Raw genomic sequence first — 15,984 nt, forward strand, 5'->3', positions numbered from 1 at the left:
ATTGATAAGGGATCAGAAATGGCCTTTTACATTGGAAATGAGCACACCGGGCTTTCTTCTACCCTATAGTAGTGAATTAATACAGAATAGGTACGAAAAAAACTTTACGGAATAATGTGGTAAAAATACAGACCATAGGTATTAAGACAAAAATTTTAAAAGTGGTTAACAGTGAAAGGTGCCCAAATTTATGTATGTAATAATTTGGCAGCTTACTGTAGTAGCATCTTTTGCAAATTAAATAGCAAGCCCCATCACACCTATAAATGGGGCAGGAAAGCAAAAAGAATATTTTTAATAGGTACATGGCACCACACCCTTCCAACATGCAGCGATGAGGGAAAACCAGACCGGCGACCCGTGTCTAGAATATGTACTGAGTGAAACCATCGGGAGGGGGAGGGCTTTTTTCTTTTTTTTTTTTTTAATTCTTTTTTGCAGATAAAAGGGACAGCGATCCTACCTCTTTTGACCATAAATGTTGAAAACGACGAGCGAAGTTTTGGCTTCGTCCCTTGCTTTTCAGCATGGAATACAAAGTCTTAAGCCTGTAGCTCTCCCTGTCCCAAGGGAGTGTGCTAAGGGAGGGAAAATAGGCGGCGTGGGTGAGGGGTGGCGAAGCAGAGCCGAGGGAGAGAGGAGAGGCTCTAGCCAGCCTCTGCCCGGAGGGCGTGGATCCCAGCGCAAGCCAGAACAGGTCCTGCGTTCTCGCGGCCACTGCCAGCAGCGGGCGGGGCCCGGCAGGATCTCCGCGGGCAGACTCGCGTGTGGATCAGCAGCGAGCAGCCGGCAAGAAACTCCCTTGGATCCGCTAGAAGCTGTTGGACCCTGCACGTCTCTCTCCCGCAGCAAGGCAGCTTGGGGGGAGAAGTTTCCCCGAGGGAAGGTACGGAACCGAGCTAAGGCCGAACGCTCAGGTGTGCCTAGGTGGGGGGTTAATTTGCATCTGTTTTGCTAGCCCTGCGGGTTCTCCCAGTTCGCCGGGTAGTCAACTCTCTGGGCTTGATGGAAGGCGGATTAAGGGTTTGCGGCTGGGAGGGGTCAACTCACTGTGGGTAGGAAATGGTGCGCAATCTGGGCTTCATCCTTGCCTAAAAGTGGGGTGGCCCGAGGTCCCTCAGCCCTAACCCGGGAAGAGACACCCCCTTTCCCAGCCCCGCCCCCTGGTGGCTGAGGCTGTATTCAAACACAGCTCTGGGTTATTCGGATAGAGTGAACCAGGTCCGCGAATCCTCCGGCTCCCACTTTCTCCTCCTGGTTACGGGTAGGTTGACCCTCGGTCTTTCTTCCAACCCTCCTCCCCTCAGTACTCCCTACCCCCTGGAGAGGATTCCAGACCCTCCCAGAGATTGCAGCCCTCTCTTTCCAGTAGGGGTTCGGAGGTCTAGCTGGGTTTGGGATCAATCCTGGTCTCACTCTCCCCTGACCCGGACCATCTCTAGGGTCGTAGAGCATTTGTTCTCTTCCGCACCCCATTCCGCCCCTAGCTTGTTCCCATTCTCAGGGGAGAATCCCAGATACTGGTTGGGGTTCTGTATACGCCGCCAGCTTGGAAAGGGAGCTCTGTGGACAGCAGGGTTAAGGGGGGCAAGAAAGCCGGGAGGTTCAGGACTTCCACCTCCCCAGACCACCGTGGGGGCTAGAAGCCAGGCCGGGGGCGTGGTTGCCATGGCTCCCTGGTAGCTGAGCCGGTGGAGCTAGAGATGCCAGTCACGGATGGTCCCTTCTTCCTCTTTGTGCCTCTCTCTCTCTCCCATTTTTTTCTTTTTCTTTCTTTCTTTCTTTTTCTTTTCTTTTTTTTTCTTTTGAGAGTATGCGTGGGGAGGGAGAAAGTGATTAATTTGGAGAGCAGGGATTGGAGCCGGGAAGCTGAGAGGCTGGGGGACGCCGGCCCCTTCATTCCCATTCCTCTTGCTCGCTGTGGGAGCCGCACTTTGGAATTCCAGCGAAAACCTGAGGGCCAAAGAAGCCGCTGCCGCGCGGGCCCAGGTACCCACGCCCCGAGCCGCGCCCTGGGGCGAACGCGGGGTGGGGGTCCGGCTGTCAGCGAGAAGGCGGGCAGGGGATGGGGTGGAAGGCGAGCGGCGGAGGGCAGGTGTCCAGTAGCACAGCGGGGCTAAGCGAGGGGCGCTGGGGTTCCGCCCAGCCCTGGAGAACCTTTTGAGGGCACCCCCCCCCCCCCAAGGGCCGGCAAGTGGCCGCCTGGGCACGCGCGTGCGTGACGGCGCGCTCTCTGGAACGCCCGTGGTGAGGGGGCGGGGTGTGGGTTGGCATGTGCGCGTGCGCGCGGAGGTGGGCAACTGGTGATCCACCTGGGCTCACGCAAGGCAGAGTCTCTGGCGGCGCCTAGGTGGGTTCCAATTCCAGCTCCAACGTCTGTGACGTGTGATTTTGGACGAGCCATTTAACTCCTCCGGGCCTCGGTTTCCCCTTTTAAATAGTAACGATAATATCAATACCTTACTTTTTGGGTTTTTGCAGGACTGGAATGAGATAATCCAAGAAGATAGTTTAGCCTAGTGTTTAATGCTTAATAAGCACCTTAGTTTAGTTATGATGGGGTTACTGTTATTATTAATTAATCTTCAATTTATTTAGATAGGGTGCATTCTTATTTCTCCACATCTTTATTTAAGACAAAGTACTGTTTTCTAATTTTGGAGGATACCGATGGATAATCAGTATTTCTGCCCCGTGAAACTACCTGCATAGCTCTGGAGTGCAGCAGATTGGAATATACAAAGTGACCAACTGCTGGTCAAGATGGCTTGTCAGACGTTGTTGGAAAGAAAAACTTAGAAAGCTATTTGGGGAAACTTTTAGTGACAAGGAAAAGAAAGAGTTTATTCTAGAGCTTGTGTGTAAGATTCCATTTCATCTTTCATAGGCTGATGTTCTAGTTGGATTTGTCTTAATTCCAGTCTCTTGTGGTGGACCAGCCTCTGGCTTTCATAATTTAACTTGGTTCTAGAGTCTAGTGTCTAACCCAGCTTCCCTTTTTATGGCCTCAAGTGCTGCAGTGGATTTACTTCTAGTAATGGCAGAGCACAGTGTGTAATCATTCCTCACAAGCACCTGAATATTGTCAGTGAATAAATAGAGACAAATAGTTATTTCTTGGCAAGTGTGAGTACTGGCTATGGCAGTTCATTAAAAATCTCTTTCTGGGCAAGTGTTTACCCACATCACTGTAGAAGAGTAGGACTATCATGATTAATACATGTTTTTTTCAGTTTCTGCTCTGTTGCATCTATACTTACAGATGTGTTCCTTAAAAAAAAAAAAAAGCTGCAGGTGTTTATTGCTACCTCATGGTTTTATTAGGTGGTCTAACTAACCTAGTGATGAGCAAAACATTCCATGAAGCTAATTGTGAGACTGACAGGATTTGATATTGTGCATAATATGTTTATTACCTTTAAGTTAATTAATCCCATTTACTGAATTAGCTTTAAATACATTTTAAAAATATCACTTACTTGTTAAAATGTAGGCATGTCTTGGTGGATCTGAAGGAAGTAAAACCGGACAGATGTCCCCATCCCCAAGTTCCTTATGATTTTATAAAATACACCTCACCTTGGAAAATATTTGCTGGATAAACTGTAGTTTACTTTTGAATATTTTGAAGATAGGTTCTTTGACCTAAAATTGCTTTGTTGAAATAATTAGGCTGATTGCTATTTTTAGGGAGAATTAAGTAAGAGTAGTGATCAAGATTGATTTACAATTCTACTAGTTTTTTTTTTTTTTTTAATCTCATAAAAGAAAATTAAGTAATAGAGGGGGCCGAATGTCATCAGATTTGAGGGAATGAGTGTCAGGAAGCCTTGTGAGTATCAGTTCAGATAGTAGAGTATTGCTTTAAGTTTGACTTTTGCATGACAACACCCTCTTCTTCACCGTGAATATGTCATCTTTAAAAGGTACCTTGAGGAATTAGTGTGACAGCTTGCCTGAAATTCATGTGATCATTTACATATTGTTTCCCTGGAGCCTTGGCATTAAATGTTTCATTTGTTGGAAATTATTTTGCCCTTTGATTTATGACAGCCAGCAGTGCCATGGAGCCTAATACACTGTAGAAACCAAAATTTGGCTTTTCACTGTTTTGTATTTTCCCCTAAAAATCTAAGCAGTGATGCATATGGATAGCTTAAGTTTGGCCAAAGACAAAGGGTAACATGGAAAATCATGACACATGTGGAGGTACTGAGTCCTGAATTTGGGAAGCTAATTGACATGCAAAGGTATAAGCTAGAGGAGGGAGTTGTCTCCATACTAAGGGTGTTTTCAATGATGTGCTTTATTATCTGATTCAATCAGTGTTGCTTGTTACTTTTTCAAACCGAGACCTAGAATACTATATTTTCAATTATGAACATTTTGATTACAGCTTCATTGTAACTAACTAATTTAGTCTGAAGAGAATGCAATTATTATGGTGATTTACATACAATATGCCAAGTTAACACAGCTAATGAGTGAAAGCATAATATTCTTTCTATTCATTCCTGGAAAAATATTGTGCTAAGCATTCTTTCAAAGAAAAGATTACATTATTCGCCAGCATTTTATGTCTACCTACAAGTAGGATTGGCATTGAGCCATTTTCTCTGCTATTGAAGTTAAATCTCTCACATTTTGGCGACTATGCCTCTCCCCCTCTTTGGGGTGGAAGGGAGAATGGAAACAATTCCCGATTTAATTAGATATGGTGCTTTCTCCTTTCTCTACATCTTTATTGGAGGAAAGATTCTGTATTTTCTAATTTTGGAGGCTGGTTAACACCTTAAACATTACTAATTACTGCAGTTTATTTTATGTGTGTCGCAATAGTGTAGTTAGTTAATTATAGCTTTCTCATTAGCACCATGTAGAGAATAATGAATTAACACATCCCTTTGATCGAAAGAACATCTAAGTTTATCTTCTGAGAATAAAAGTGTTATTGTGTTACCGAAAGTCACTATAATTTCCCCAAGAAACAAATTGGTTGGAATTCTCTAGCACTGGGATAGGAAGCTTGATGAATGAGTTGGATTGATCACAAACAAGAGGGAGTAGAGCTGTGGTTGCTTGGCAACCTAACATTATTCTGCAATTTCCTCTGGTATATTTATCCAGTAAACTAGAAAATTCTGTTTTGTTAACGAATGTTTTTAGTCAGTGCACAAATAGACCATAACTAATTGAGATTTTATGTATTGTGGATAAAAAATGATCCTGCTTACCTTCCTATTGTGTTTAGATAATGAAAATACAAAGAGAATGCATATTGTTTTCAGTTTGTAAAATCTTGTGTAAAAAATGTTATTTTAATTTTCATAATAGTTTGTTCCTACCAAAAGATTACAACTTGTTTATCTCTTCGGAAGTCAGATTATTAGGAGTGTGTGTGTGTGTGTGTGTGTGTGTGTGTGTTTATGTATTTATGTATTTATACACAATTTTTCAAGAAGAATCAGAGATAGAATTTGAACTGAGATGAATTCTTCCGAAATTGTGGTTTGTTGCTTGAACTGGCAATATAGGTAAATTGAAGAAGGTATAAATATCCAATCTGAGTGATACTAGCAGATGATGATAATAATAAATGTACTGAGTTTGACAGTTATAGACCTGTGCTCTGTTCTTTGACCAGAGTTTCTTTTCCTGGTGATCATAATCATTCTCCCTTCTGTTGCATCTCATTTTCACCATAGTTGCAAAGTAGGAGCTCAGCAAATCCATCATCTGCCCATCTTCTAATCTAACTCTCCCCAACTCCAGGGTTTGGGATAGAACACTTTGCTATTCAGCCTGTGAATTTTAGTGTGCATCAAAATTCCCTTCTCAGATCTTAACTTTCTTGAGGGAATACGTTCCATTTTATGCATCTCATAAACCTTATATTGTGTGGCACAGTGGGAAGGAAGCAAACTGGTGTGGTGGTTAAATGCACTGGCTATAGTAATCAGGCTGCCTGGGTTCAAAATCACAGTCTGCTAACTCCTTGGTATGTGGCCTTGGCTAAGTCATTTTAATCTAACACTGATTTCTTCTATGAGATGGAGGTTAATATACATGCCCAGCTTGTGTGTGTTATTATGAACATTATGTGGGGCAATCTATATAGACAGTTTAGTAGAACTTATTAAGCACTCAATGAATTCTGGCTTTTAATTATAATTATTATTATCCATCTATTCCATATTCAGTTTATGAATGGATAAAGATACAGAGATGTGCGTGTATACCTATATATATGAATCAGTGTGAACCATCATCATGGCACAATCAAATGGAAAACTGTTGATACTTACATCAATTATGCACACATAGACTAATAGTGGTTGTTCCACATACTTGAAAGATTCTAAGAGTTCTGGTTCTCAGGCTTGACTGAAATGAGAATCACCTGGAGATCTTTGTAAAACTACCAGCCCAGATGAATCCCATCAGCATCCCTGGGGATGATGACTAAGACTTGTGGATTTTTGAAAGCTTTTGGTGATGGTAATGTACCTTGGGGTTGAGTACCACCAACATAGATTGGGGTAGACATTCTTTAACATCATGTTGGCCTGAGGCATGTTGGCCTTGGTGTTGTGAAATGTGGTTGGAAAAGAAAAAGAAAAAAAAAAGCTTTGGCAAACCTCTGAGGTTTTTCTTACTAATCCCTTTGGTTTAAACAGCACTTTATTCTCTGAAGAGCTCAAATGCACTTTTCATTTACTGTGTATTATTTCATTTCTCAGCCAAATGTCTCTGTGAAGATGGTAGGAAAGAAGTCATTATCCTGATTTTGCAGATGAATGGAGTGAGCCCTACTGAAATTAGATGATTTGATTAGATTCATACATTTCAAACAGACCCAGATAGCCAGATTCCTGTTACTTTCGAGTCTGGATGCTTCTGTGTTTTACCTCAAGTTTTCAAACAAGGGAGAGAGAATTATATTTTTAGGACTAAATGTGTAATAAAGGGATGCTAGAGATGTGAATTTCTACCTTGTTGTAATTACACACTGCAATGAAAAGCACATTTTTTTTTTCTAAAGAAGACTCTATTTAGGATCCAAACCCTGAACTTAGCCTACACATGTGTTTTGTTAAGAGTGTTTAAGAAATATTTCAGCCAATATGTAAAAACCAGGGATTTTACGTAAAAATTTGTATTTCTGATTTATCTTAAAAACCTTGATGTTCTCACAGTCTTGAACCTGAGTGTCCAGAGAGTGCTGTTGGCAGTCTTAAAGGACCCAGAGTTTTGTGTCTTCTCCGGGTAAAACTTGGTCTCTTCTTGTTCTTACTTTTATTTTTTTCTTATGTATAAATCATACTCAAAGGGGTTAATTGAAGGGAGTTTCAAGAAGCAACCACATCTTTTTAGACAGGCTTGAGAGAACTCAAAAAGGGCTGCTGAAGAGCTGCCCCTCATCCAGTGAGAGAGACAGTAGATGAGGGAAGTTACTAAGGAGGTGAGAGCAGTAGCCTAGGGAAAGGCCACCAGACAGGACCTGTGGCTTTTCGGAGAGAACCAGCCACGGTCAAGTGGGAGATGCAGATCTTCTCTTTTCTCAGAGTAGCCGAACCAACCAGAAGTCAGACGGCAGGGGAGCCTGATTGGTCTGCAGAGACTAGTTTCCTCTGCACAGAGGAGGATGGAGGAGGGTTGAGAATGGATTGGAATCTGGAAGGTTAATGAAGAACATTCAGCACACCTTGAAGCCTTAAAATGTATGGAACAAGGGGTAATGAGGAAGGAGAAGGTTTGAATTGCCAAAAGTGGAACAAAATGGAGAACCATTAAATGTGCATTCAGTACCATCTTCTCTCACTTTCCTTGGTCGTTGCTTTCTTTGCCCTTCTTTCATTTCCCTAGGTGGACATGCTCCCATTCAGAGGTAGGTTTCAGCTGCAGCCTCCAGACTTCCAAACAATTTTGTCCGTTCCCCTGCATATAATCTCCCCTTTCCAAGATGAGAGCTGATACAGCACAGACACTAATGCAAAAGGCTTATTATAGCCTTATGGTAACAGGTTTGCATTTTTAGCAGAAGTTCTTCCTTCACAAAAGCTTTTGCTGTAAGTGGTAAATGTAAGACTAGTGATTGCAGATATTATGCCTGCGAAGGAGACACACCCTCAGATAACAGTCCAGCAACTTAAAGTCACTGTAACCTGGACATTTGAATCTCTGGAGCGGTACCCCTCTTCTTTGACATAGTGGCAGTAGAGTGAAGAGGGTGAGGAAATAGATCGGGGGGTGGGGGGCATTGGTAGCCTATTGATAGGAAGCATTTGTGTTTCCTGGGGCTAAGGGGTGAAATCCACAGTGTAATAGTAGGTAAGGAAGGAAGGAAAATGTGGCTTTTTTTGTTTGTTTGTTTGTTTGTTTGTTTTGGTCATTCCATGTAGTTAGAATTGATTGTGAGTTCAGTTTGTCATCACATTGAAGACCTTTGCTGAAGAACGTAAAGGGACAGAATATCAGCTTATTATGGGATGTTTTGTGTACTGATGTGTTCAAAGGACACAACACATCTCATACATGCAAAATTGCAAGGAGAAGTGAATACTGACCTTTTCTAACATACTCAACACTATATTTCCATCTGTTCAGAAGATTACTTTGGAAGATTTCTATTAAAAAGAAAAGTTATTAATGTCTTACATTATTTGGGTGCTTTCAGTATTTTAGAGATTTTCTTTTTACCATATCTGATTTGATTTTTACAGTGATGTGCTGAACAAAAAGGAATAAATCGTTAGCCTGTTTTAAAAACAAACAAAAACAACTGTAAACAAACAAATACGGTCTAATAGCTGGTTAGGCAGTGGTGAAACCAGAATTAAGGCTCAGATATCCTGATTTGTACCCCAGCTCAATACCCACACTAGTACTTTTAGATTTTATTTGAGACACAAGAAAAATACGGTATAAATGAGTTTTTTTAAAAAGTTAATATGTAAACCGAAGGATGTAATGAGTTTAGGGGAAATAATGAAACCTTAACCAGTTATATTCCAAGGTTGAATGTAGCCATGGCCAAACATAAGGAGATTTGATTTTCCATAGCTTCTTTAATTCAATGATATATTGACTGATTGGTTAATTGATTATAGGTCCTATGAGATATTGACCAGTCACTTTTATTAAATAATTGCTTTATCCTACAGACAGACTAAGGCTGTGTGCCAGGCTGATGCTTAAATAGCTACCACCTATTAAATGTTTATGATATATTTTGCATGCTCTGCGTAAGTCATTTATGTGAAGTACTATTATTTGTTTTTATTTTTTTTTTTCAGTTAAAAATTTTTTTAACGTTTATTTATTTTGAGGAACTGGGGGAGATAGAGCATGAGTGGGGGAGGGGCAGCAACAGAGGGAGACACAGAATCTGAAGCAGGTTCCGTGCTCTGAGCTGTCAGCACAGAGCCGGATGCAGGCTTGAACCCATGAACTGTGAGATCATGACCTGAGCCGAAGTTGGATGCTTAACCAACTGAGGCACCCAGACGCTCCGTGAAGTACTATTATTATAATGCCCATTTTGAGCTGGATGGCACAGACATTGTGGGGGTTTTGTCCACAGTCACCCCATGTGGCTTAGAACTGGCAGAGCCAGAACTCATCCGGACTGAAACTCAGAAGTGTCTGATTCCCAGCCCCAAGTCCCTAACTGCTACCTTGCACCCCCTTTGATTCTTTGATACACCATCAGCACCCTGTGTTAATTCAGGGTGTACTCTAGGTAGAAAGGCTTATAAACAAGAGAAATTTATTTCCTATATTTCTGGAAACTGGAAGTCTGAGGTCAGGGTGCCAGCATAGTCTGCTTCCTCTTGTGAGGGCCTTCCTCCTGGTTGACTTTTCATTGTGTCTTCACAAGAATGGCTGAAGGAGGACAAAGGAGCTCTCTGGAGTCTCTCTCATCAGGGAACGAATCCCATTCCTGAGGGCTCCACCTCACTACCTAATTACCTACCAAAGGCCATACCTCCAAATAGTACCACTCTGGGATTTGGATCTCAACGTAGGTATTTTGGGGGAAGCCACAACCATTCAGTCCTTTGCCTACCCTTTCTTTTCTCTCTAGGACTTCATTTCCCAAGTGTGCGGTGTTAGTGCCCCCTTGGTTAGCAGGATTCTCTATAGTCTATGGAGAATATTATATTCTCTATAACTATAGTCTTCATCAAGACCTAGCATGTGTCCCTGTTGTTTATCCAAGTTCACCTGTACTGTGTCTTCATTATCTCAGTTAAACATGTGGAAAAGGAGATCTAAAGGATTCTTCTTAAGGTATGACATGAAAATGCATGCTTAATCCCAGGAATGGCAGCATTTAAAAAGACTATCCAAAAGCCTTAATGCAACAGATTAATTGTGAGGGGCTTCCATGTGAGCGATACACTGGGAGAGGAGGATGTTTGTATTCTCTCCAAAGTCTTGTCGTAAAAGCATTTGGTGCCTGACTCTTCCTGTCCCTGGGCACCAGTATATGTAAAATTCAACCTTTACCCTCCCCATAGCTTTTGCTTGCCCTCATTACCATTCTTCTGTCTTGGCAGAAATGTTTCTGATGCTCTGTCATACTGATATGCATGGACTTCCCTCACATCTGGCTGTTACATGTAACCAATTACATTACACGGTTGGCATTTCGACAAAGGTGTGAGTATCTGCCACACCAGATTAAGATAGGAATAGTTGACTATGGCACATGTCGTAAAGCAGCCTGACTCTTCTTAAAATGACACCAATCTTCATGATGGCACTATCTTTATTCACAGCTGTCAATTAAGGCTTTAGAATTAAAAAAAAAAAAAAATTAACCCTATCCTAGGCATAGTCAATATATTTGGGATTTTGAGAGGTATTTGATTTCTTGGTTTGGGGTATTTAGAAACAGATGTTATTATTTTCTTTTAATGTGCAAAATATAAACAGTGTTTGTATTTTCAGATACTAAGGAATTCCCATTTCTTTTTGTGTAATAGAGGCAAAAATGTTTCCTTTTTGCTTTGCCTAGACAGTTGTTCTCATTTCCTTGGACATGGGAAATGGATTTGTTGTAGGGCTTTTGTTGGACCCATGTCTGCTTCTCTAGAGTACAGTACTTGGCTTCTCAAGAAATATATTCATTTTTGTGTTACAAATCCAGAGACTTACTAAACTTGTTCTGTAAAATGTATCTGATGACACAGTGGAGAATTCATTGGATTAAAACATCTAAGGCATTATACAATGGCAATAAATTGTAACATGGCCCACAATTGTAAGCAAACAAAGAAAAATAATAACAATTTTAACATCTATACACTGCACCAGAATGAATAATAGGCTATTTGGATTATTTTTTATTATTGGCTAATTTGAGATGGATACTATTTTTCTATAAAGGAGATCTGAGTGAATGGATAAAAATAGAAAGCCCAAATAAAGGTGTTTAAATTTGACCTTGATTCAGTTTTGCTTTGTAACGTCTAGCAATTAATTCTCAGTGGTGCTAGATTTCAAAGGGTATCAACAGACCACCTTTCCATGCATAGAAGCATCTGCATGTAATTGACTTGGGCTGCATTTTTTAAGATAGTTGACTTGCTTGAAATAATACTAAAGGACCACCAATGAGCAATTCGGATTCAACTCGTGTGCTTTTGTGAGTCAGGTTCAAATAAACTGGATTTGACCTTAACCACTAACCCCTGAAAAAGGGGCTGGCAGTCATCACAGTGAATGCCATCCAATTATGTATAAAAATTGATATGAGTCCTCTCTTCCTCTGCGCTGCCTGGGGAGCTAGCAGCCATCTCCTGCTCGGCACCATGGCTGCCCTCAGACCTCTGGTGAAGCCCAAGATCATTAAAAAGAGGACCAAGAGGGACGCCTGGCTGGCTCACTTGGTAGAGCTTGCGACTCTTGATCTTGGGGTTGTGTATTCGAGCCCCATGTTGGGGATAGAGCTTAATTAAAAATAAAATATTTTACTTAATTACATAAATGAAAAGAGGACCAAGTAGTTCATCCAGCACCAGTCAGACCAATAGGTCAGAATCAAGCGCAACTGATGGAACCCCAGAGATGTTGATAACAGGGTGTGCAGAAGGTTTGAGGGCTAGATCTTAATACCCAACATTGGTTAAGGGAGCAACAGGAGAACAAAGCACATACTTCCCAGTGGCTTCTGGAAGTTCCTAGTCCACCATGTCAAGGAGCTTGAAGTGCTGCTGATGTGCAGCAAATCTTCCTGTGCAGAGACTGTTCACAGTGTCTCCTCCAAGAACCGCAGAGCCATTGTGGAAATAGCAGCCCAGTTGGCCATCAGGGTTGCCAGTCCCAATGCCAGGCTGCACAGCAAAGAAAATGAATAAACAGCTTCTATGCATGTTGTACTTGTATTAGTAATATCATGACACTATTACAAAAATGGTATGAGTCGTTTGAATTGGAAATTGACCTCTATACCTAAAACCTCTTTTGGAAAACTTGCTTACTTCCTCTATTTTCCTGTTTCACCAGCTGTAAACTGAGGACAGAAACATTTACCACTGCCTCCCAGTGTTGGAGGATTAATGAGCTAATATTTGTAAAGTGCTTTGAAGATAAAAGTGCCAGCTATTATTATTACTAATAAACCATTTTTCTCCACTGTAATTTTGGACAGCAGCCATTAAAAACTCATTACTGTATTTAACAGTAAAACAATCTGCTACAGCCCTGTATTTACTGCCTCAATTAAGCATGCATTCCACTTCCTTTGCCCCTCAAAATTCAGAGCTGATGAGGACGGACAGAAAGGTGTATGTTGTTATTTCCCAAGTTCATTTAAATAATGGGTTTAACAGACTGGATGCTTATAGTGGAGAGTAGGTTGATGGTTTCTGCTGAAAACCAGACTATGTCCTTAACGGGAGGCTAATTTGGCTGTGCATTTGGTTCTGTGCCCTATGAAGGGAATGGAGTGCCTACTTCTGGGTTTTTATTCAACTGGATTCACATCACGTTTACTGCCTTTGGAGATTGTATTCCAGTGTCCTTAGGGTTGTTTCAAACTGGTTCCATGAATAAAGTACGTTTATTTGAGTAGTCGTACGTGTGTGTGCACACATGGTGGAGAGCAGGCCAGGGTTTGTGCTGTTTATGACTGATGCTAAAAATGAAGTAGAAAACTGAAGTAATGATGCAGCTACTTCCAGTCCACAAATACTGAAAAATAAAAATGGAGGTCTTGAATTATGCAGAGCAGTTCATTAATTTGTAATTAACGTGTTGTATTAAATTTCTTCAATACTAATTTACTTTGATCTATGTAGATGTCCTAAAATACTGAATGGCATTTCTCACCTATTGCCAAAACGATGCTCATTTTCCCCTATGCTGTTGTACTACTGCAGATAAGAGTAAGAGATTTAAAATAAATTAGTGATTAGAATGACAAGTAAATTTGAAGTGTACTCAATAGCTACCTCCAGTGTCTAAATCCTAAACTAATATCTAAAAGTTGAATGAAGAGGCCTCATAGCAACCTAAATTCACTGAATTCACTACCAGCATTTTCGTATGGAAAGACCTGTCTCAGTGACTACTTACTCTTAATTTAGAACCATTCTAATAAGCATAGCGCTCTGTTTTATTTTAGTGGATGACACATATACATTGCAAGTTAGAACAGATGATGGAAATTTTGCAGATTCGTTCACAGACAAAAGAAGTTACAGCTAGCATGTCCTCAGCAAGGGAGGAGAATGGAGAGGCTGGAAAAAGGCAACTCAGAAATCATGATGGCTCTATGTGTGGTCCTGAGTCATTAAGAAGTTACTGCAAAGTAGTTTAAACTAAAAAATATTTTGGTATATCACCTATAGGTATATAAATCATTAATTTGAAAATCATGTGAAATCATCTTTCATACTGACCTGTTTAAGAATGTTACATATAAATACAAAACAGCAATATTAAATTCCCCAAACCTCTTACAAGATGTTCTTCTAGAAGCAAGGCACTAATAACTGTCCAAGGTACTATCGTTTGGAGATAAGATTTCGCATTGCAAGCGTGTCATAATGTATTTTTTTTTATTACTATCACTTAGGGAGGCCATGCTTTGTAAATACTATCACCATTCCATTGACTTCTGAAATTGAGCTCATGCTATTTTCATCATTTATTTTTGTTGAATTGTGCATGGGGAATTCACCATATGGCTTTAAACTGTTTAAGACCTCAGTAGGAATGTGCTTTGCATATGAGATTCTTGGGGGAAATACACAAGTTGCTTATCGTTTGGAAGAAAAATACCTGGAGACTTATGTGTAGCTAAGAGGGAAAATGATGAAAAATTAGTTTGAATTGTGACTATGTAGCAATTTATGTAAAATGTAAAGGGACACTGTCGGGTTATCTTTTGGCACATTATTAACCCGTAACTTAAACATCAATTTTATAAATTGCTTTTGTGGGTCATGCTTTTGTGGATTAGGAACTCAGGGAGGGCTAAGGTGGTGACCTACCTGGTGACAACTGGGGTGACATGGTGTTCAGATGGTGGCTTGGCCGGGCTTCCCTAGTGGCCCCAAGATGGCTTCACTTGCATGTCTGGTGTTATGCACATTCAAGCAGAACTGAGTTCTGTTGGGCCCCTCTTTGACCTCTGTTTCTTTTCATGTAGCACATGGTCTTTCCTCTGGTCTCTCAAGTAGGTCATTAGACTTCGTATATGGTGGCTCAGAGCTCCACAAGTCCAAGTTAGAAGATTGTTGGTTCTTGTAAAGACTAGGCCTGAAGCAGGTTCAGCCTCCCTTCCACCGTAGTCCAAACAATCAAACACCAGTCTCTTTAATAAGAGAATTCTCTTTAATAAGAGAATTATTAAACCCACTGTGATACCATTTACTCACCACATGACTGATACCAAAGTGGAAGAAAACATGGAACAGGTGGAACAATGCTGTGCCCCAGAGGGACACTCCTTTCTCTTCCTACTTCCTAGATCTCTTAACCGCAGGAGAATACACGACTTTGAGAAGGGAATGTGACACAAGAGTGAACTTTGGCTAGCCAGAGGCCCCCGTGCCTGGAGGGAGAGAGAATAGAAGTGAGAGGCTGTGCAGTGAGTTAGGTGAGGACACTTCAGGCTCAGATTCCTTAGTGGGATGGGCTTTTCTGATGCTTTTTATCTGTCATCTGTTTGCATTTATCCTAACTCTTTTCCATTCATCTTGGAAGTGGGTTGGCCTCAGGAAAACTAAGGGTACCCCAGCAGAGTCAGAAGGGCCATGGTGAAACTCAAATGCTAGGAAACAGGGAGTTGACTACTTAGATTGCATAAGGCACTAGGCTTGAGGAGGGATGGAAAAGAGCCTCTCCGTTTCCTTCTATTTATCTGTCATAGCCTCTAACAAAAAAGGAAGCAGGCTTCATGCACCAAAATGATGATTGTGCATTTGGCTTCAGCCTTTCTTTACCTGTAACTTCCAGAAGCAGGATTGTAATGGAAAGGGGACTAACAGGTGACAAATACTAACATTATTCTCCTATCTTCCTGCAGTGCTTTGCGAGCACAGAGCAAGAAGCAGGTCAAGAATATACAGCAAGGGAGCTGTCTTGGGCTGTTTCTTTCTCTTCAAATGCTCACGGATAATGGATGGAGAACAACTACTGCGGTGCCTGATATGGGTTCAATTTGTGTTCTCAATGCCTCTACTTCTGTCTTTCCTCACACCTTCCCATCATATTCTTCCTGCTATGGCATGCCATTTTTCTCTCAGTGCTTGGGAGCCATGCATACTATTATTCTTCCACCTCTGTTACATTATCCCACCCTTCTGATAAACATGAGTGGATGTTTTTCTCCTGCAGTCTTGCCAAAAACACTTACAGAGTATTGCACTATATTTGTCATATTTCAAAAACTCTTTCAGCAGGCAAAATGCAATATATGTAACTCTAAAGTGCTATGGTATGGTGAATTTAATTCTATATTGCTAATGT

The 15,984-nt window shown here is 41.2% G+C and overlaps 1 protein-coding gene across 12 annotated transcripts in view; it reads left to right on the forward strand.

Moving 5' to 3' along the window:
• Window positions 1–582: 582 nt before the first annotated feature.
• CHL1 (cell adhesion molecule L1 like) overlaps window positions 583–15,984 on the forward strand; it is a 198,530-nt gene continuing 183,128 nt past the window's right edge. For 2 of the 12 annotated variants that reach the window (XM_019428467.2, XM_019428469.2), the window contains exon 1: window positions 583–886. The gene's annotated coding sequence lies outside the window, so the exon portion shown is untranslated. Of the gene's footprint in view, window positions 918–1,132; window positions 1,265–1,818; window positions 1,990–15,984 lie in introns of those variants that run through there. The other 10 variants (XM_019428471.2, XM_019428470.2, XM_053896735.1 and 7 more) reach the window with 6 other exon arrangements.

The sequence above is a fragment of the Panthera pardus genome, unplaced genomic scaffold, assembly GCF_024362965.1.
Source record: "Panthera pardus isolate Hobbes unplaced genomic scaffold, ASM2436296v1 HiC_scaffold_8, whole genome shotgun sequence".
Taxonomy (NCBI): domain Eukaryota; kingdom Metazoa; phylum Chordata; class Mammalia; order Carnivora; family Felidae; genus Panthera; species Panthera pardus.